Source organism: Ipomoea nil, unplaced genomic scaffold (assembly GCF_001879475.1).
Source record: "Ipomoea nil cultivar Tokyo-kokei standard unplaced genomic scaffold, Asagao_1.1 scaffold0182, whole genome shotgun sequence".
NCBI lineage: Eukaryota > Viridiplantae > Streptophyta > Magnoliopsida > Solanales > Convolvulaceae > Ipomoea > Ipomoea nil.
In genome coordinates, this window is record NW_017616610.1 from 1 (window position 1) to 23,419 (window position 23,419).

Here is a 23,419-nt window from a genome sequence, read left to right on the forward strand (position 1 = left end):
AATTATTTGGAGAATGGGATATGGGTAGAAGTTGGAGCAGAAAGTTGGAGAGAAGGAATTTGGGTGGAAGTTGGAGCAAAAGTTGATGGGATGAGGTTTGAAGATAATTTCCTTCACTTCTTTCCCATATTTCCTTTCTATGTCGGCAGAACCTATCTATAAAAAGGGGATGCAATGCTCATTCTTAATGAGAGAGAATTCCACATCTTTCACAAGCTTCCACATAATTCCATTTCGACAGTTTTGATAGAGAAGGAAGAAAAATCTTATTTTTCTTATCTCTTCGGCAGAGGCATCAAAAGAAAAGAAAATTCAATTTTTCTTCTTCCTTTTTCACGACAGTTCCTAGCTCTTGGGTATTATCTTCATCAAATACTTTGAGGTCAGCTTGTATTTATTCCTAATCTCGTAATATTTGTATTCATTTCTAGTCGGTTCTGTGATTTTCATTTGTCACAATATATATATGTTCGTTGTACCTCTCAATTTTTGTTTGACTATTACAATGTATACAAATTGGAGGTATAAGTGCTTTCCAACTTGGAATCTTATAAAAATGGCTAATCCGCTTATTTTTTGAAATATATTTTTATATTATAATATTTATATATTGATTTGTATAATATAAAAATTCAACCTTTAATTTCACATGTAACAAACTAAGCTCTTTTCCAACATACTATATATATAAATGTATATTATATTGATTCAATTCTTTATAACGAGACTATTCATGAATCATACAAATATATAATTATAAACATAACGTATGTAATATATATATATATATTTTTTGAAAGCTAACGTATGTAATTATTATGTTTAAAAATGACAATGGCACTGTTTGGTAAGATGATTGTGTTAATTAGAGGTAACATTGGCTTGTTAGCTGATAGTTGTTTGGTATAATTTCTTTCTCAAAAAGCTAATTGGAAAAGTTGCTTGTAGTAACTTTTTAAATTTTAGCCTTATGGAGTTGCAAAAAGCTAATTAACCAAATATTTATATTGATATTTTAACTAAAACAAACAATTAATAGTGGTCATATAAGTCAAAATTGACCTATAGGCCAATTTTTTACCAAACAGGCCTATACGAAATGATCATTTAAAAGTAGGACTCATTGATAAAAAGTAAGCAATGTATGCTATTTCAATTAAAGATTGACCAAAAATTTAATTACATTATCATGAATCATATACAAATATATAATTATTAAACATAATGTATTGAAATTATTATGTTTGAAAATGATTTGTATATTCAGTTTAATGGTGGGCAATCACTCAGCTCCCTCAATACATATACTTCCTAAACAGCACCGGCAACAACGTTCCTATGGTTGATTGAGATATACTGTCCTTCCATTCAGTGGTTGCAGTGGCCTTGCATTTTCCTCATAACCCTAAACAACAAATTCAAAACATCAAATATTTGTACCATTCTATGTATATATGTGTCACATATTAAATCTATCTAGATAGATGCATAATTCAGTACTTACATCATCAACAGCTTCCTTTAATAAGTTTATCTGTTCTGTGATACTGTCTTTACCTACAAAATCCAACAATTTATCATTACTGTGTGAATGAGAGAAAGAGATACATGCATATTTAATTTTCTTGGAATATGAAAAAACTCCGCAGTCACTATTTGATGGTGTGCATATATCCGCTTTATGATCCTTGTCGGTCAAAGAACCAACCTAGGTTGCCCATAGCTAGGTAACCAGCCCAGCAAGGTTGTCCATATATAGCTAGGTAAACCAGCCCAACTAGGTTGCCATATATAGCTAGGTAAACCAGCTAGGTTGTCAATAGTTGGGTAAACCAGCCCAGCTAGGTAGGTTGCCAATAGCTAGGTAAACTAGCCCAGCTAGGTAGCCATGCCCATGGCTAGGTAAACCAACCCAGCTAAATTGCCCATATATAGCTAAATAAACCAACCAACAAGATTGCCATATATAGCTAGGTAAACCAACTCAACTAGGTTGCCAATAGCTAGGTAAACCAACCTATAGCTAGGTTGCCGATATATAGCAAGGTAAACCTGCCCTAAGTTGGCAATAACTAGGTAGACCAGCCTAGATTGCTCATAGTTAACCGGCTCAAACAAAGAAGGTTGAGATTCAAACTCGTGACCTTGTGGTTATATCCTTAGTCATCTGGTTGGGTGTTGGGGAGGTTAAGGTTAGGATACAGACCTCTTTGGTTACTGTCCAGATGACACCTGTGAGCATGGTGGGGTAGTGAGGGAACCAATGAATCTGTAATATTTCTTGCCCTCATATGTGATCTTTCCTGGATTAAGGGCGCCTAAAGCTTTACCATTGCGATCAACTTGCCTGATGCTGTTCAGCAACTGGAGTGGAACCAAGAAATTAATTAATGTATATAAGATCAATTCAATTATATTGTATATATATATATATATATATATATATATATATATATATATATATATAATTGAATGGTACTTACTTGTCCAAGGAACTTATATCAGGTTTTCCTATTTTGTATAAGATGGAGACAGCAGCAAATTCATCTTTTGCACTCCTATGAACCAGATGAATCTCCATATCAACCTTTTTGCCGTTCACAGTGTTCTCAGAGGGAGTATGCCAGTGGCATTGTAACATGAAGTAATCGGTACCGTTAATGATAATCTTTCCGGCATCACCTGTCCACTGGATCTGCATGCATGCAACAATTTATTATATAATTGACCCGGGATATATGTAGATAAACTAAGTCATAAATTATAAGTGTAAAATAGTATGTAAATGAATTGTAATAATATTGGGTGGATTAATGTAAGAATATTAGCTAGACAAGACAATGGACTTCGAAGGCCAACCCTAGCTAGGTTCCCAATCTTGGGTCTGGGTCACCTATCCCGATCCGAATCATTATCTTGGTCCAAGTCATCTTCTTGGACAGAGATCCTGGGCTATTGGATTCCAAATCTCCATTTGAGTAGTTTTCGATATCTCTATCAGTTACAAATCGATCTAAATCCAACAAAACTAAAACTATTTGGAACTAATTAATTACCTGAAGAGCATGGCCTTTGTTGATGATTATAGCCTCAGACGATTTGTAACGTCGAATCAACTCCCAAATTTGGAGGTAACCTTAACAGTGGAGTCATCAATATTAATGGGAGACTGCATGTTACCAGCATTGCAGACTGTATAATTTGTGTGAAGTTTTCCCATTTCCCTGGCCATTCTCAGCTCCACTAATATAGGTAAATTTGGTTCCCTCACTCTCACTGGCTAAGGAGATGGTTTGTGATGAGAGGAAAAGGATTGAGATGATGAGGAGGATGAGTGGATTGCCCATTATTTCAGACCTTCAAAACTTGCATTGACAACAATATAGTTTTGAAGGCCGGATTGAAGAAATTTATTATTATTTACTATTTTCTTACCTCTGATCTCTCTTTTGTCATGTGTATATATAGGATATAAAATGCTAATATTTCGGGATTCAATAAGGATGTGTGTGGTTTCGATGCTACATAGGGATTTATGTGGTCCCTGTTGTATTCTACCGATAAGAATTTTGATATAATTTGTTTGCCACAAATAATTTGTTTTACAGCGTTGCGTGAATTTTGTAGCAGATCGAACTACTAGAACTAGTTTTTATAAAGTGAAATAATTTGCGATATGATTAATTTTTTTTTTATTTATCATGGTAGGGGGATACCCCAAACGGAAAAGGAAAGGTACAAGACTAGTTAGTTTGTGTTACAAATGTGACGCCAAACAGGCCGTCCCTCAATATCATCCTCTAATATACTCTTCATCACCTCAGGAGGGCTATCTAAGATATGGATGCCCTTTGGGAAATTCCTAGCAATTTTGGCTAAACTGTCGGCTGCATTATTTTGTTCTCGAGGTATGGCTGAAAGTTTCCATGCATCAAATACCTTTAACTCCTTTCTGGCACCCTTCAAGAATATATGTGCAACTGTTGATGGTCTTCTTTTATTAAGCATGTAATTGACCACCATGGTAGAGTCTGATTCGAGTATCACCTTTTTGTAACCTGTATGAGCTGCTAGTTGTATTCCTTTGAGGAGTGCCCATGCCTCTGCTTCAAATGGGTAGAGTTACCCATGTTGAATACGAATCCCTGCTTCCAAACTCCATTGCAGTCACGGATGATACCTCCACAAGATGCGTCATTTGTTTGCGGTTTTAACCGATCCATCTACATTGATTTTGACAAATTCTTCCTTGGTTTTTCCCATATGAACATCATCCAATTGTTTGAATTTCCTGCTGAGTGCTGTCCCATTGCTCTATCGAAAGCCAATGACACCTCCTTGACTTGTGTCTTAATCCAAGGAACCTTGAACTGGAGCGGTTTTGTTGTGCCATTAAAAACTCTTTCATTTCTCCATTTCCAAATCCACCATAGAGTTGTAGCGAATGTGATGCTGGAGTTATCTGGTACATTGACCTTGTTACTGTCTTTAATTCCTTCTTCCAGCCATCTTTGTAGCGAAAAGTTTCTTGATTTATCGTGGAAGGGTCGGAGTATGCTTCCCACACTTCTGTTGCTAGCGGACAGGTTCTGAGCACATGCTCAGTATCTTCTACCTGATTATTGCAAAAGCTGCACTTATCACAATCTGTAAAACTTTCTTAGCTCTGTTACTGTTACACATGATTCTTTCATGCTTCACGAGCCAGAGGAAGGTGCGAATGCGGCAAGGAATTTTTAATTTCCATATGCTATTCCATTTGGCGGCCTCTAGTGGTGCTGGTTCCCGATGGCTATATTATAAGCAGATGCAACCGAAAAGTTTCATTTGCTTCTAACTTCCAGGAAATGTTGTCCTCTTCCTCCATCTCCTCATGAATAAAATATAGGGCTAGTTTGCTCAATATATTTATGGGCAGTAGATGATTCAATTCACTCCATTTCCAGTCGGATTGAAGGCTCCAATAGCTAGATACAGATCGATTAAGGTCAGCGGAGGGGACTGCTTCCACAGCAGGCTCGTAAAGAGGGAAGTCTCGATCCATATATCATTCCAGAATGAATGTGTTGCGTCCGTTACCAATAAATCTTTTGACTCCTTTTATTAGAACAGGAACAGCACTTAGGATACCTTTCATTGCATTGGACATATTTCTCTTAGCCTTCCAAAGACGACAGTCTATCTTCGACAGTTGATATTTTTCCTTGAAAATCTTGATCCATAGGCTGTCTTCTCCATGCAGAATTCTCCATCCTAATTTCGCCATGAAGGCCTTATTCATTTCTTCTAATTTACGGATGCCCAAACCACCTTGCTGTTTACTTTTTGTGATCGTATCCCATTTGATGAGGTGGACTTTGTTGTCTCCCTGATTGCTTCCCCAAAGAAATTTCCGTATGGTTTTTCAATGTTATTGATCACACCGGCAGGTATTAACGTTGTTTGCATTGTGTAGAATGGGATTGAGGACAAAACTGATTGGACCAATGCGTGTCTTCCTGCTAGTGTTAGTGATTTGGCTTTCCATCCGGCTAATCTTGAATGGATCTTCTCTATAATTCCCGCAAATGATTCTGTTTCAGTCTGCCATGGATGGATTGGATGCCTAGGTATTTCCCTAGATCCGTGACTTTTTGGATTCCTAAAGTTTCAACGATTTTGTCTTGGAGCTCCTCATTTGTATTCTTGGAGAAAAATATTTGAAGACTTGTGGAAGTTGACTTTCTGTCCCGAATGAGTGCAAAATAAGTCTAAGCATCTTCTTATTTCTACTGCTTGCTCCAATGTTGGCCTCACCAAATAAGGTCATATCATCTGCAAATAGAAGATGGGAAATGTGAGGACCCGATTTAGACGTTCTAATTCCTTTCCATTTGCCTTTGTTCACTGATTCAAGTATAATGTGACTAAGTCTTTCAATACAGAGAACAAAGAGTAAAGGGGATAGAGGGTCTCCCTGTCTTATGCCTCTTCCGGGTTTGAACCATTCCATTTGTTGTCCTTCCCAAAGCACTGCTAGTCTGACGAAGATACACAGTGCATTATATTCTAGTCCATGTATGATTGAATCCGGCCTTTGACAGTGTATCTTCGATTAGGTTCCAAGATAACCTATCGTAGGCTTTTTACAGATCTATTTTCAACACCATCCATCCTACTTTGCCTCCTTTTTGGTTTTCATTGAGTTTAGAACTTCTTGAAAGACTAAGATGTTGTCCGAGATTTGTCTTCCCGGGATGAAGCTGGCTTGAAACGGCCCTATCAGCTTACTTAGCACATCCTGTAATCTGTTCACCATCATTTTTGTTACTAGTTTATAGGCTACATTGCAAAGGCAATAGGTCTAAATTGCTGACTGAATCCGGGCTATCTACTTTAGGTATCAAAGATATCAAAGTGTCATTGCATCCTTGATACATCTTCCTTCTTCGAAGAAGTCCAAGGCAAACTTAGTTAGGCTGTGTCTACGGTATTCCATGTTTTTTGGTAGAAACCCGCTGTAAAGCCATCCGGACCTGGTGATTTGCAAGGTTGACATATCGAATAAGGCCTTCTTAACTTCCTCCATTGTGAATACCTTGTTGATCTCAGCCCATTCTGAGTCCAAAATCTTAGGGAAATTTTCTTGTGCTAGGGAACCAGGGATGTCCACTGTCAACTTCAAAAAGTTTTATGAAATAGTTCTTAACAAGCTCGCTAACCTGAGTGGTATCGAGTATAGCTGCCATTGTCATCTCTTAAACCTTTAATCTTGGGGCCTTGGTTTTAATCGACGTTGCTGCATGATAAAATCTTGTATTGCGGTCGCCTGAAACTATCCAATCTTCCTTTGATCGTTGGAACCATAATAGTTCCTCTTGGTATAGAGTTTCCTCCAATTCACTGCGTAATTTTCTCTCTAATTTTAGTGCATCTGTTCTAGGACCGTATGCTAGGCTATTTTGGATACCTTTAAGCCTGGCCAGTAGGCGCTTTTTCCTGTGAAAGATGTTACCAAAACGTGTTAACATTCCACTTAGTAAGTGGCCCCTGCCGCAACCTTCAAGTTTGTTGATAAGTCAGATTCTTTGTTCCATCCTTCATGAATTAGAGCTTGGAAAGTGACATGAGTGGTCCAGGCCATGTTGAATCTAAAGGTTTTTTTCCTTAGATTAGATCGAGTCTCCTTGGTATCTATCAGTAGAGGGCAATGGTCTGAGTTCAACATTGGGAGATGTGTTACGGTCACATTCGGGCAGCAGAGTTTCCATTGTAAATTGCTAGTGCTCTATCAAACGAGCCCCTTTGAATGTTGATGAATCCACTCCTCTCATCCATGTAAATTTGGCGCCTTCATACCCCAAATCAACTAGACCTTCTCTGTATATCCAGTCGTTGGAAATCAATGCATCTTGCCATCGAAAAATTCCTGGATTGCTCACTTCTTCATGGCTTGTTACTGCGTTAAAATCACCCGCTATAAGCCAAGGCATCTGTGGGTTGTGTCTTTGTATGGATAAACCGGCAAATAACTTCTTTCTCAAGTTGTGGCAGGGGACTACCGTAGACCAGTGATAACAACCATGGTCCTAGTTCACAGTCCATTACCTGTACAGAGATAAACTGAGGGTTAGTTTCAATAACCTGAATTTTTAGGGCTTCTTTCCAAAGTATCCAAATTCCTCCCGAAAATCCCACTGCTTCAACTCGTATCCATTCTTCAAAGCCAAGACTATTGCAAATCTTGTTAGCTTGATTTCCCGAGACTTTGGGTTCTAGCAAACAAAGCAAAGAAGGGTTAAATTCCCGACAAGATTGTTTCAGGGTGCGCTTAAATGAATTCGAAGCCGCCCCCCTGACAATTCCAAACAATAAATAACATCTAAAAGAGATTAGGACAAGCCGGGGCGCTTAAGAGCGCATGTGGCTAACAGCCACTGGATTCTCCTCGAACACACTATCCTCATTATCATTCAAGGCCAATTCCGGTTGTATATTCAAATCTGGAGGGACATGGACAATGTCTGGAGGGTCATCCATATAAGCATCTTCTAGCCCAGCCATATAAGATGACTCTGGTGGTCCTCAGCTTGATGAACTTGCGTAGAAGTTATGGTTTTCCCCCTATTTGTTCCTCTGACCACCGTATGCTCTAATTCTGCGGCAGCACGATTGGGAGTGGCACTTGGCCTTGGCGTCCCCTAAGACACCTCGCATGGATGTGCCTGGCTGCCTTTGATGGTCCATCTGTTGTCTAGTACCGTTTGAATTAATCCCCTCCTTAATTGCACTGTTTGAACTGGCATATTTCTTGTTTTGGTTCTGATTCGGGGCACAGGACGGCGGTGGTTGTGGTGTTGTTGCCGATCTTTCCTGTCCTTCTACATTCTGTTCTGTCCAGTGTCATCCAAGTCTTGCTAGAGTAGTAAACCGGGATTGTATCCCGATATCCTCGTTTGCTTCCCTGGCTGTTCTTGGGCGATGACTGGTTTCTGCCCCCTTGGGTTTCAGTCGGTGGTCTGAAGTCTCCTTCTTGGCCTTCTTTCTTTCCTTACGCGTGGACTAGCATCCATGTACCATATTTTTCTTTTGGTACATGGCTGTTCTTGATTTGGGTCGTTGTTGGAGCCAGATCTCCTTCCAGGTTGTCTTTGTTTAAGCTTTCTGGGCTGCAGTTCTCCCGACCGGTGACCATAGCAGCCACAGTTGAAGCAGATCAAATGGATACCTTCATATTCGATGGTCCATTCCATGAAATTGAGAACAAACTTCGAGAGGAGAGGCTTGGATATATCAATCTCAACACACAGCCTAGCGAATTTCCCTTGGATGCAAGATGGGTTGCAGTATCGATTTTAATTGGCCTACCCACTGTCTTACCAATTTTCTTGAGGAAGTCTTCGTCGAAGTATTCCGATCGGGTAAATCCGGAAATCGCACCCAGGCCAGCAGCTTCTTGGTTTTGTTATTATAGGGGCTAAAATTCGGTTCCCATTCTTGAACTACCACATAATGATCTAAAATCATCCAAGGGCCTTCAAATTTAGCATACTCATAATCTCGCAGGGACTCAAATTTGGCTATAAAATAGTCTTGATTAAGCGCAATTAGGTCAAAATGAGCCTCTGTTTTCCACCATCTTTTGTAACCTTTGCTGCAAATATGAGTAGCTGGACTGTCCTGCCCAGAACCTTGAGGATGAGTGAACGCGCCATGGTCGCCCGGAGTCTTTCCTTCTCCTCTTTAGTTACCCGGATTATTGGGTATTCGGGACACAAAACTCTCGTCCTCCATAGCATCATCGTCAGAAACAATTTCAGGTTGAGGATGGGAGATTACCTCTTTCCGGCCCCATGCATTGATTGGAGTCCGCGACGGGAGTCTTCCACTGGTCCGGCGACATCAGTTCATCTCCTGTTGGGTTTTCTTGCGCCGCATCCACAGAGGATTGACGCAAAGGACTTTCCAGTTGACCTCTCAATCTTTTTGGCTTTCTGGTGCTCCTTTCCAACAAATCTTGGTCCTCCGGCGACCGATGGGGTCGCCGCAGGAGAGGACAGTTCCGGAGAGAATTCTGGTCATGCCCAAGCGTTAATCTCTGTATACACTTGATTATGTATTGCGATATGATTAATTTGGTTGTGTGCATGTACTTATTAACGAAAGCACGCATGTGTTCCAGACTGCCAGCAAAGGAAGAGTGTCATGTTATTTGTGGGAAATCATTTGGACATGATTGTGGAGACCTAGGTGTCCATGTAAAAAATGCTTAAACAGAACATTCATAAATCAAATCATGGTCTATATGCATTTGCGCCAAAATGAAATAGCAGATACATATTGCACACGTTGGATATTCCATGGAAAGCCTCCAATTTTTCCAAGAACCAAGTAATAATGGTTCTCAGGTTGAGTATGATGATTCTGATGATGAAAACTTAGATGGAGTCTATGAGTTCTTAAATGAATATGGAAATTTTGTAAACTTCAACTCACAGTTTAAATCCCAATACTCACAGTGATGAAGTTGATAAATTTTGAGAACATATTGAGAGAAGCAAAACAAGAATATAATATCCAGGTTGCACTAAATTAAATTCTCAAAATTCTCGATCATTTAACTGTGAAGTTGCTTCCTTTGAAGGGTGTATAATAATTGGAGCAATAAATCATTTGACATGTTGCTTGAATTGCTAAAAGAATGCTTACCTGATGGCAATATACTTCCACATTCTCACTATGAGTCTAAGGCTATGCCTACGTAACTTGGGATTGAGATACACAAATATTCATGCATGAAAATATGATTGTGTGCTATTTAGGAAGGAATTAGAGACCGATGATTGTTGGGATTGTTATGCTGTGCAACCGTGTGCACCATGCATGGTGGCACACGGGTCTAGTATAGATTCATAATTTCTATACTGTAAATTCATAACTTCTATTCTGTAGATTCATAAACTCTATACTGTAGATTCATAATTTCTAAACCGTAGATTCATAATTTAAATACAGTAGATTCATAATTTCTGTACTGTAGATTCATAATTTCTATACTGCAGATTCATAATTTCTGTACTGTAGATTCATAATTTCTAAACTGTATAGTTTATCAAATTATGAACATATACTTATGTGATTTGTGAATACAGAGTTCAACAATTGGGAATATGAACATCGAAAATTATGAACATATAGATTTATAATTATGAACATATATTTAAAAAAAAATTTGAATCTACAGTATAGATTTTATGAATCTATAATATAGAAATTATGAATCTAGACCCGTGTGCACCATGCATGGTGCTCACGGTTGCACAACATAATTGATTGTTGTCCTATATGCGGTACTTCTAGATGGAAAAGTCAAGGGTGTGTGCGATTTTTGAAGGAATTAGAGACAGATGAATGTTGTCCTATATGTGGTACTTCTAGATGGAAAGTCAATGGTGGTAAAGGAAAAAATATTCCTCGTAAGATATACTAAGGTACTATCCTCTAAAACCTACGCTTCAAAAATTGCTTATGTCAAAAAAAAAATTGCAAATGATATGAGGTGGCATAAGGAAAGACGAATTGACTATGGTGAGTATAACGTCATCCGGCTGATTCTGGGCTTGGAAAGATTTTGAATCAGTGTTGCAAAAATCCTGCCTAGGTACTAATTAATCGGCGCCTAAGCGCTAGGCGCTGGCCGATCGCTAGCGTATCATCATAATCGGTGGTCTAGGCGACTCGGCGCCTAAGCGCCGACTAAGCCTCATAGGCACCGACTCGGTCGCCTAATTGGCCGATTAGCTATTGTTCCATTCTTTTTTAAATTGGTTATTTCACTCAAAACGACATCGTTTTGAACGAAATAACCCTAAATTGTTCAAACTCTAGATGTTTTTTAAGGTTAATATTTACTATTTTAGTATTAACTATTAAAGTATTAAATAGTTTATAGTTATCATGACCTTGTCTACCGTGCCACAAACACGAAGACCCAACCAGGCAAGACCAATCAATAGTATTCTTATTAATTATGGTTATTACACCAAACTTATAGCCCAATTAGTAATTAACCATTGCCTTTATTCCAAATCTAGACAAAACCTTGTCTTAAACCACAGTAGTGACAACTTTATAAATCATTACACCATTACTCGCAAGTTAGGTGTTCGAGATTTATTTTGTTGTCCCAACACTTTCGTCATTTGTCACAAATTAATTTCATAGTAGTACAATTTGGTATCTTTAATCAAGTTAATTTTCACACAATTAACAAGATTATATCAACCAAATTTTCCAACTAGTTGAATTAAGCTTATATAATCATATTAAGAATATTATTTAAAATATTCAATACACTTGAGCTTTGACGCTCACGATTATATAGTCATCCAATTTTGACAAATTGACTATACTTGAAATCTAGAACTGAAGTCTTTTACGAAATTTCAACCATGCCAACACGTTTGTTACATACCACTATGGCCGTTAAGCCATTCAAGCATTTTCCATGGAATTTCTTCTTGAAGTCCTTTCTTCCCAAAGGCAACAAATGGATAACAGATTCCACTTGAAAGGCATCACTCAGGATCATTCCTTCGTCAACTTGACTTAGGACGATCCCGGATCCACCATCTTGTATTCAAGTAATCGGCAAACGACAAACATTTTTGCCTTAGCGTCATCACTATTATACTTCAGGTCAAAAGATTCCCACAACGAGTCACACAAACCATTCAAAACATAGTTTCGGCATAGGAAAACCAAATATTTCCAAATTCTTACTATGCTAACGGTTTGAGCGTTAGACTCATGTTCCTTTCCACTAGGAACCATCTCGGTCAAGAACCATGACATGCCGAGAATCATTAGGTTGTACAACATTCCCAATTGCCACCCTTCGAAATTCAACTGCTAGAATTTCCACGATCTTTCGACCAAACCACAAGGTACCGTCCATGTACCTTCATCGTAGGGATATACCCTTTGATGCCACCACCGATCTCCGAACCAAGTTCACCGGGGTTTCGGATTGTGCAACCACGTTGCCGATCCGACCATTTGAATGTGCACCACGAGCAACATTTACGGTTCCACCGCTCGTGGAATCCATATATTTTATCACCAAAAAAATTAATTCAGTTTTAAGATGGTTGGATATTGGTGAATAAATCGATACAAAATATATATATATATATAAATATATATATATATATATTATATATATATATATATATATATATATATATATATATATATATATTTGTCCCGAAAAATGCAATTTCATTTATAGAAAATTAATTCCAACCAATTTTGGTACGAAACTAAAATTACATATATATACAACGTATATATGGTAACCAAATAGGGATTTATTTTATCAAAAATAATCCCACCACAACTTGTACGAAACTAGTACAAGTGATTTAATCCTCACGAGATTAATCCCACCGCTTGGTACGAAACCAAGAACAAAAATAAAACAAGAGACGAGTTTCTAACCTGAGGTTTTAACCCAACGAGAAGAAAGAAGAAGCAGAGGAAGCCTGAGTCTTGTGTACACACACTCTCCTTAAAACCGATTCGTCACTCCCGAGGGTGCTAGGAGCGTTGTGGGCGTCAATCTTCCAGGATAAAACGGACTACGACTTTGGCGTTCGAGCACTCCAACCCAAAGTCCGGTGAACTAGAACACAAGCTGAGCACTCCGATGTTTTACGGGAAGATGTTGGCAGAACAACTTTTCTCTTGTAAATGGGATGAGAGATGAGAGAAAACCAAAAGAAAGATTTTGAGAGTTTCAACAAGAATGTTTTTAAAAAACTATCTGCCAATATCCTAAGCTATTTGTAGGGAAGAGTGAATAATTAGCCTTATAATGACCATTAAACCAACCATAAATTCAATTTAATAATTGGATAATAATGTTTGAAACGGTCGTACTTATTATCATAATAATACCAACGGTCACGAACTTAATACGCGATTAATTCGTACGACCATAGCGACCTGTTTCAAAATATCTGAGTGACGAGAAGTCCGTACAAACCTGAAGGTTTAATGAATTAGGACCGGAACCACACCCGAGTGGTCCGCAAGCCACCGAAACGTTGCAGCACGAAAGTAGCTCACGAAAGGAGAGCACGAAAGAGCTCACAACTCCAACTTTCAGAATGAAACTAAAGCTTAAATTAAGATTTCAATTTGCATGCACTTTCGTCCAGCATGAAAGCATAGCACCAAAGGTGCTAAAATCACAAATTCACAATTAATCTTTCAAAGCTTAACTCTACTTAAGCTTATAAACCCAACTTTCGTGTAATGCAACGAAAGTTTATTAAAATGCTTAAGTTTTTGACTTCTCTCAAATTGATTCACTTGAGAATCAATTTCTCATTCACCTATTACCAATTTTGAGCGTACATTATATCTAATTCTTTGTCTCACTACGAAGAACTGGATCCACTTTGACCCAACTCAAATCGGAAGTGGATCCACATATATTTGTACCACAAAATAGTCACTCAAAATGCCATTTTTAGCTAAAAATTCCAACAGAAAGTACTTGAGAGATTCAAAATGGATTAAGCTAAGCAGTGAATACAACCTCTTGGTATGCATTTCAAGTTGAGCAAGAAGCAATGTGCTTCTAGTGAGAAAGAGAAGAAGAAATGCAAAGAGTTCCTTATTCCTCAGCTGTTGGTAGTTTTGATGTATGCGATGGTATGCACAGGTGTGACAACCCAAAATTTAATTTTATAAATCCAGTTTTAAGAAATTCCAAAATAGCCATTTTCACTCCATTAATTTTTTGTAGATAAATTGGTGTTTGAATAAGTTATTTTGAGTTATATTTTAAATTAATTCAACACCGAAACTTATTTTAATTCCAAAACCATAAATTTTCGGGTACTTCGCGTACCAAGTTTAAACTGAGAAACCTATCTGAGTGAGACCAGGTGAAACCTGAACCAAGTGTTTGTTTAGAAATCATCTTTGGAAAAATAAATTTATACCCAAACAATTTAAAAAATCATCTTTCTAGTCTATGGTTCATGAAGCTTGGTGAACCACATTCCTCCAAAAAACCTTTCCCTGATTCATCTTTTGGCTAAGCAAATTACCATTTTGCCATCCACCAATCATTGTTGAGCTTCCTAGGGTTTTATGCCTATATATATTAGAGAGACATCAGACATTTGCCTCTTGATTCCCAACCTTGTCTTCCCCAAAACTTTGCAAGAGAACCAAAAGAAAACATAGTAAGTTTTCCCTTCCTCTATTCATCCATTTTCCATCTAGCTTCCACTCCTTATCCTTCAATCTCTGAGGTTCTAGTTCTTAAGAGTTGTTGTGTGGTTTGCTTGTGGACTCTAGGTGGCGAAGGAGGTAGTAGCTAGCTTGGGAAGAAGGAGGAATCGCAACAAGAAGAAGAAGTCTACAAGGTATAACCTCATGGACTCCCACTTTAGATTTTGGCTCTGTGAAGCCTTGTTTCTTAGGTAGAAATGATAGATTTTTGATGTGTTTGAGCTATGAGGTGATCTGTTACTTGTCTATGATGTGTTGTTAATGTTTTGGATGTGTTGGAGTTGTGTGATTGATTGCAGATGAAAATAGATCATCTGGTGCACAGACAGTGTGTACCAGTGAAGCAACGGCCCTAGCCAACGGCCCAACAAGGAGACCGTTGGCTAGAGATGTGGTCGGCCGGGCCTAGGGAACGGCTAGGAGAGGGCCGTTGCCTAGGGCCGGCAAGCTAACAGCCTGAGGGGCGAGCCATGCTGAGCCCCGCCCTATGGTCCCTGAGTTATCTCTGTGCAGTGGCCGGCCCTTGTGGCTCAGCTACGTGTCGTTTCGGGCCAGGTGTTACGGGCCCTTGTGGCTCGGTACCTCGGGGCCGTCTCGACGCACGTTTTGGCTTTGATTTTGTTGAATTTGGATTAGAAATGAGCATATTATGATGGATTTAGTGATGAAATTGCTTCACAGTATGATTTGTTTGAGTTCATTGTATTAGGAATTGCTTTGTTTTATTCCCCTGATGCCTATTTGAGTATTAAATAGAGAAGCATGAACACCTTGTTAATAAGAATTGTTAGAAAAGCATGACTAGAATGTGTTGTATGTTCAATGAAATTTGAGGTCTATTTTGATTATAGAAATATACAGAGTTTGATATGTTGCCAAACCAAGCATGTTGTTGTGTTCTTGAGAGATCACTGTGATATTTAATTTGAAGCATGTTGTTACAGTAAATTGCATTCCAAGTAAATCATGTTTTAAAAGTGGCATAAGTGGCCAACGTGAGCCTAATTATTATTTTCCAAAATCTCATTCCACGTAGAGAATCTTTATCTTATCTTGAGAATGAGTTGAGAAGTATGTGCATGTCTATTGCATAAGTAAAGTGTTGCATATATGAGATGCTATGAGCGATATATCTATATATATCTATGGTGAGTAAAACCTTGTTTTGGAGGACCCGTTTAGACTACGTCCTCTAGGAAGAAAGTTATGGTCATTGCGGTCTCGGTATATGTGACCGCGGTGTATTCCCACGTTACGAGGTTGGAAACTGCCCGCCAGGCTTGGAATCTTGGTCAGGGGGTGTGCACGCTAAAAGTTTGATACCTGATTCCACAAAGTTTGAGCATAGAACCAAAAGAGTGGTTCGGTGGACCGAGATGAGTATAGGCCGGCTAGACGCCGTTCCTGGATAGGTTCATTCACGATACGGTGAAGTCTACCTCGTCCATTTGTAAAGAAAGCGAGTCATTGCGACTCTAAGAAAAGAAAGAAAGAAAGCGAGTCATTGCGACTCTAAGAAACGAAAGAAAGAAAGCGAGTCCTTGTGGCTGTAAGAAACCTCCACAGAAAGTTTTCTATTTTACAAGCGAGTGTTGAGTATACTTTAATACTGCACGGGATTGCATTTGAGTTTTGTGACACCCCAAAAATCCACATTCAATCCATGGATTAATTGAGTAATTAATCCTATTTTATTTGAAGAATTAATCCTAAAATCCTGATTTTTAATACTCAAGGACTAGTATTTGACTAGTCAACCTTAAAGTTATGTTTGTACCTTGAGCTTTGAGGGGGAGTTCCCTTGTTCCTTACACTTTCTAAAGGTTAGTAAGGGTATCCTTGACTTTTCACCAAGAGTTAGTACTGTAACCTAACCTAGAAGACTTCTTCATTTCATTCCTTACATTTCCTAGAAATTAGCTCTACCTTCTCTTTAGAAAGGTGAGTAGCTTATTCTCCAAGTTAAGTTGAGACCCTTGTCAAGATTCCAAGATTTGCTACCAAGATTCAACCTTTCACCTATTTGGGCATCTAGGAGGGTAAGATCTAAGTCCATCTTGTGCTTTTGGTTTCATCTTAGTTGTCTTTTTCTTAAAGGTAGGATCTTTATGATCTTTTGGTTTAATCTTGAAGTGGGTTTTGGAAAGTAAGCCCTGTGGGGAGCTTGTTGTGGTGTAAAGTGAAGTCTTTTGGTCTACAAGAGGTAACCCATGATCTACAAAACCTATTTTGCTTACCTATATGTGATTTCTTTGGATTCTACTTGTGTTTTGCCTATGAAATGTGAGGGTTTATGCATTTGTCTTGTGATATTACATATCTAGAGCTTGTGTTTAGGGTTCCTTTGTGCCATTGCTTGGAAGGTGTTCCCGTGGGCGGAACCACGGGTGGGGCACTACCCGTGGGTCCACCCGCGGGTACATGGTTGATGTTGTGATGGGATTTGTTCCCCGTGATCCGTTTGACTCGGTATTTGATCTTTTGACTTCCCGATGTTCTTTTGTGGAACTATTTGAGTGTCTTCTTGATGTTTCGTATGTCTTAGAACTATATGGTAGGTATCCATGGTAGGACTTTGGTGTCTTGAATCGTGCTAAGTGTTCAACATTGTGTTTCGTTGAACCGTGATGAGTCTTGTGTGTTCTTCAGAACTACGTTTGGTTTACCCGTTTGATAAGCATGCTAGTTCGATGTTTAAATGATAGCGTGTGTGTTGTTTGTACCTTCCGTTTGGTTGATGATAACTTGTGTTATTCATCGTTGTTGTTGGGGCTGTGACCCATTCCTTGATTGAGTATGGTTTCATATCTTCGTTGTGATCCGTTGATTGATTCCTGTTGTGGTGTGATGCGTGTGTGGCTTTACCTGGATTGCACGATTAGTGGTATGGGACACTATCACCAAGGTATTTCAGCGGTCCTCGTGGTGGCCGTGACGTTATTATGGAGTTGTGGCCTTTGTGTAAGGTTCACGTTTTATGGGGGATAACATGTGTTATCCGGGCATGTGTGCCATGTGTGTACCGGTACCTTGTGTACAGGGGTCCGTTGGTGGGGGACGACCGGTCCCGGGGAATAAGGTTGACTTGGTTGTACAGGGGTCCTGGAGGTAATGGTTGAAAGAAGATATAAGGTTGGGGGTAGCCATAAGGTTGGAACAGGGCATAAGGAAGCATACCAACTCGTGATGGGTGATGTCGCGAGGGCTATTGTAGCGGTGTTGTGTGTTCTTCTCTTCGTGACGTGTGTAGTCACGGAGGCATGTGTTGCTTTGCATGTGTTGCCGGTTGTGTGAGTCTTATCCTTTGGCGTTGTGCTTGTCGGGTTTTGATCTATTGAGTGATCATGGATCATGCCTTGACTCTTTTGTGAGTCGTGTTGTTCTTGTGGTCTTGGGATGTGTTCCGTGTTGTTTGTTGAGAGTGTTGAGTCTTATGTTGGCTTTGACTCTTGGTTTTACACTTATATATATGTATTCCGTTTCGAAAATGGTTTTTACAGCTTATACCTTACCTATTTATGTTATTTCACATGTATTGGTGGTTACCAGCATTATTCGCTGACCGGGCGTCGTCCCATGTTTATCTTTATAATCTTTCAGGTGATGTTTAGACGAGCGCGATGGTCTAGTGCCTGGTAGTTTAGTGTCTTTCCCTTGTTTTTGGCCTGTGAGCCGATGTAGTGATAGACTTATGGATTTTGGGATAGTTGTGTACACAATGCAGATTTGACCGCCGTAGCGTTTATCATTGTTGGTAAACGTGGCATAACACCCCCGTTTGGATTTGCTTTTATCCAGTTACCTTTTTATCTTCCGCTGTGCTAGTGTTTTGTTGTGTTATCTTCATGTGTTAAGGCTGTTGTTATAGCTTGTTTTAGAGGGGTGTTACAAGTTTAGTATTGCATGAGATTGCATTTGAGTATAGTATTGCACGAGATTGCATTTGAGTATAGTATTGCACGAGATTGCATAATGAGAATGTTTGCACTAGATTGCATAATGAGTATGATTAATCGGTATGTATATTGAGCATGATTGCTTTAGTTGCATTTTGATGTCTTATATATCTAGTTTGCAAGATGTGATCTTGATAGCATGAAGATAATTTCGTATTGATTGATAGCATGAGTTCGTTATGACGAGTTTTATTATGAGAAATATGTGTTAGAGTATTTATGTTGATGAGTTATTTATCGTTGAAGCATGCCTGTTGATATTATAGGTTGCAAGCATGTAGAGAAAGTCTGTGATGTAACTAAAGTTGTCTAAGTGTTGAGATTGTTTGATTGAGTTTGTGAACAAATGTTTTTCCAAAGTATATACTATAGTACTTTACAGGGTTGAGTGTGGTTATACTTAGCTTCGTACTAATGGGTGTTTTCCTACTTGTCTACGTGTTGTTTTGCAAAACCCCTTTCAGGTGGGCCTAGCGTTTGGGAGATGATCGAGTTTGACTAGCTTAGTAGATCTAGTAGTCTAAACTCTCTTTGTTATTATGATGTTTATTTAATGGTTTATAGACTTATTGAAAATGTGCCGTGAATCTTGAATTTAAATTAAAACTTAACGTTCTACTTGGTTTTTAAATAATCAATTAACGTACCATTTTAATTGTGTCAGTTTATGTTAATACGATAAACATAAAGAATTAAAAGGTAAGAAATAAAAACCAGGAACACAAAGAAATGATCACGCAGTTCGGAGCTCCTTCTCCTACGTCTGCGGGGCAACCCACGTCTGTCCAATCCACTATAGATGTTCACTAAAAAGAGTATTACAATAGGTAAGTACAAATGGCCCTCAGCCATTACCACTACAACACCTTCCTAACATCTACTCAGGATTCTACGTGCATGCCGTGACGATCTTCAACCGAAGCTTCAGCTATACCAGGTACTGTCTGTGCAGTCCAGATTAAACTACAATAATATAATCAGATTAATTTGATAACTTTATAGAGAATCCTTTCACTGAGAATAGTAGTTCCAAATCAGCAACTCTCCTCATTGGGGTGGCTTCCTTTTATAGTAAAATATTAATCCCACTTTGATCCACATAATTAGCATCCCATCCACATAATCAGCATCATATAATCTTCAATGAACCACAACCACACATTTGATTTGGAAGCCTCATTATGTGTACTGTATTGCTGACTTCCTTCATTTTCAATCTTAATATCACCAATTAATTGTAGCCATTCAAATTAATTATTAGTTGATGGAAAATGGTCAAAGAGTATAACATAAAGTATTTCACATTAAATAATTCTAACCCTTTAATAATTAAATTAGCCAATTTATATTAAGGGTTTGTTTACATGTATCATTTATACACTTACACTTATGATGTTTATGTTTGGTGATAGACACCGGGGTGTTTCTCCCCTTTACGACTTTAATTAAGTATTGCTATGTTATTGTGATTTAATGAGTTAGTTCCATCCTTAGCCTGTGCAATCACCGTGGAGATGTGGTTGTGGCGGTGACATCTCCACTAGTTTATTAGTTAAGATTGTTTATTCGTTGCTTAGTTTATATTAATGTTGGTTTAGAATTGTAATTAAGTTTAAGAAAAGTGAGAAGTTACAACAGGACCAGATATCGCTCATGCAGTGGGTATTGTTAGCAGATTTCTTTTAAATTCAGGGAAAGAACATTGGGATGCTGTTATGTGGATTCTGAGATATCTTCGGTTACTTCAAGTCTGAGTTTGTGTTTTGGTATAGGGAAACCTATTCTTACCGGATATACTGATTCAGATATGGCTGGAGACATTGATACGAGGAAATCTACTTCAGGCTATCTGATTACCTATGCAGGGGAGCAGTTTCGTGGCAATCAAGATTGCAAAAGTGCATTGCTTTGTCTACCACTGAAGCTGAGTTCATAGCATCTGTTGAGGCCAATAAAGAAATGCTATGGATGAAGAAGTTTATTCAGGAGCTCGGGTTTGTCCAAGACAAGTATGTGCTCTATTGTGATAGTTAGAGTGCAGTTCATCTTGCAAAGAACTCCACGTTCCATTACAGGTCAAAACGTATTGACGAAAGATATCGTTGGATTAGAGATATCTTCGAGTGCAAGATGCTTGAACTTGAAAAGATTCATACTGATGATAATGCGTCTGACATGATGAACAAATCGTTGCCAAGAGGAAAGTTTGAGGTGTGTTGCTCTATCGCCGGGATAGCGATATCTTCCACATAGTTGGGAGGGGGAGATTTGTTGGGATTGAGCTTCCTTCTTGTGTGGTAAATAGCTCAATTTGGACCAAGCCAATTTATATTCACTATAATATATTTGTTAGCTTGATGGAAAGTTTGCTGACAAATTATTTGGAGAATGGGATATGGGTAGAAGTTGGAGCAGAAAGTTGGAGAGAAGGAATTTGGGTGGAAGTTGGAGCAAAAGTTGATGGGATGAGGTTTGAAGATAATTTCCCTTCACTTTCTTCCCATATTTCCTTTCTATGTCGGCAGAACCTATCTATAAAAAGGGGATGCAATGCTCATTCTTAATGAGAGAGAATTCCACATCTTTCACAAGCTTCCACATAATTCCATTTCGACAGTTTTGATAGAGAAGGAAGAAAAATCTTATTTTTCTTATCTCTTCGGCAGAGGCATCAAAAGAAAAGAAAATTCAATTTTTCTTTCTTCCTTTTTCACGACAGTTCCTAGCTCTTGGGTATTATCTTCATCAAATACTTTGAGGTCAGCTTGTATTTATTCCTAATCTCGTAATATTTTGTATTCATTTCTAGTCGGTTCTGTGATTTTCATTTGTCACAATATATATATGTTCGTTGTACCTCTCCAATTTTTGTTTGACTATTACAATGTATACAAATTGGAGGTATAAGTGCTTTCCAACTTGGAATCTTATAAAAATGGCTAATCCGCTTATTTTTTGAAATATATTTTTATATTATAATATTTATATATTGATTTGTATAATATAAAAATTCAACCTTTAATTTCACATGTAACAAACTAAGCTCTTTTCCAACATACTATATATATATAAATGTATATTATATTGATTCAATTCTTTATAACGAGACTATTCATGAATCATACAAATATATAATTATAAAACATAACGTATGTAATATATATATATATATTTTTGAAAGCTAACGTATGTAATTATTATGTTTAAAAATGACAATGGCACTGTTTGGTAAGATGATTGTGTTAATTAGAGGGTAACATTGGCTTGTTAGCTGATAGTTGTTTGGTATAATTTCTTTCTCAAAAAGCTAATTGGAAAAGTTGCTTGTAGTAACTTTTTAAATTTTAGCCTTATGGAGTTGCAAAAAGCTAATTAACCAAATATTTATATTGATATTTTAACTAAAACAAACAATTAATAGTGGTCATATAAGTCAAAATTGACCTATAGGCCAATTTTTTACCAAAAGGCCTATACGAAATGATCATTTAAAACGTAGGACTCATTGATAAAAAGTAAGCAATGTATGCTATTTCAATTAAAGATTGACCAAAAATTTAATTACATTATCATGAATCATATACAAATATATAATTATTAAACATAATGTATTGAAATTATTATGTTTGAAATGATTTGTATATTCAGTTTAATGGTGGCAATCACTCAGCTCCCTCAATACATATACTTCCTAAACAGCACCGGCAACAACGTTCCTATGGTTGATTGAGATATACTGTCCTTCCATTCAGTGGTTGCAGTGGCCTTGCATTTTCCTCATAACCCTAAACAACAATTCAAAACATCAAATATTTGTACCATTCTATGTATATATGTGTCACATATTAAATCTATCTAGATAGATGCATAATTCAGTACTTACATCATCAACAGCTTCCTTTAATAAGTTTATCTGTTCCTGTGATACTGTCTTTACCTACAAAATCCAACAATTTATCATTACTGTGTGAATGAGAGAAAGAGATACATGCATATTTAATTTTCTTGAATATGAAAAAACTCCGCAGTCACTATTTGATGGTGTGCATATATCCCGCTTTATGATCCTTGTCGGTCAAAGAACCAACCTAGGTTGCCCATAGCTAGGTAACCAGCCCAGCAAGGTTGTCCATATATAGCTAGGTAAACCAGCCCAACTAGGTTGCCATATATAGCTAGGTAAACCAATCCAGCTAGGTTGTCAATAGTTGGGTAAACCAGCCCAGCTAGGTAGGTTGCCAATAGCTAGGTAAACTAGCCCAGCTAGGTAGCCCATGCCCCATGGCTAGGTAAACCAACCCAGCTAAATTGCCCATATATAGCTAAATAAACCAACCAACAAGATTGCCCATATATAGCTAGGTAAACCAACTCAACTAGGTGCCAATAGCTAGGTAAACCAACCTATAGCTAGGTTGCCGATATATAGCAAGGTAAACCTGCCCAGCTAAGTTGGCAATAACTAGGTAGACCAGCCTAGATTGCTCATAGTTAACCGGCTCAAACAAAGAAGGTTGAGATTCAAACTCGTGACCTTGTGGTTATATCCTTAGTCATCTTGGTTGGGTGTTGGGGAGGTTAAGGTTAGGATACAGACCTCTTTGGTTACTGTCCAGATGACACCTGTGAGCATTGGTGGGGTAGTGAGGGAACCAATGAATCTGTAATATTCTTGC

At 38.1% G+C, this 23,419-nt stretch overlaps 3 long non-coding RNA genes across 3 annotated transcripts; all 3 read right to left on the reverse strand.

Moving 5' to 3' along the window:
* Positions 1–1,163: 1,163 nt before the first annotated feature.
* Positions 1,164–1,540, reverse strand: LOC109179797. Its single transcript, XR_002053984.1, has 2 exons — positions 1,505–1,540; positions 1,164–1,405 (listed from the first exon to the last, which is right to left on the reverse strand). It is a non-coding gene; the product is annotated as an uncharacterized LOC109179797 (long non-coding RNA).
* A 744-nt stretch (positions 1,541–2,284) lies between these two features.
* On the reverse strand, positions 2,285–3,213 carry LOC109179790. The gene is made up of 3 exons (XR_002053976.1): positions 3,057–3,213; positions 2,484–2,695; positions 2,285–2,364 (listed from the first exon to the last, which is right to left on the reverse strand). It is a non-coding gene; the product is annotated as an uncharacterized LOC109179790 (long non-coding RNA).
* A 19,193-nt stretch (positions 3,214–22,406) lies between these two features.
* On the reverse strand, positions 22,407–23,367 carry LOC109179803. The gene is made up of 3 exons (XR_002053985.1): positions 23,341–23,367; positions 22,627–22,680; positions 22,407–22,528 (listed from the first exon to the last, which is right to left on the reverse strand). It is a non-coding gene; the product is annotated as an uncharacterized LOC109179803 (long non-coding RNA).
* Between the last annotated feature and the right edge of the window lie 52 nt (positions 23,368–23,419).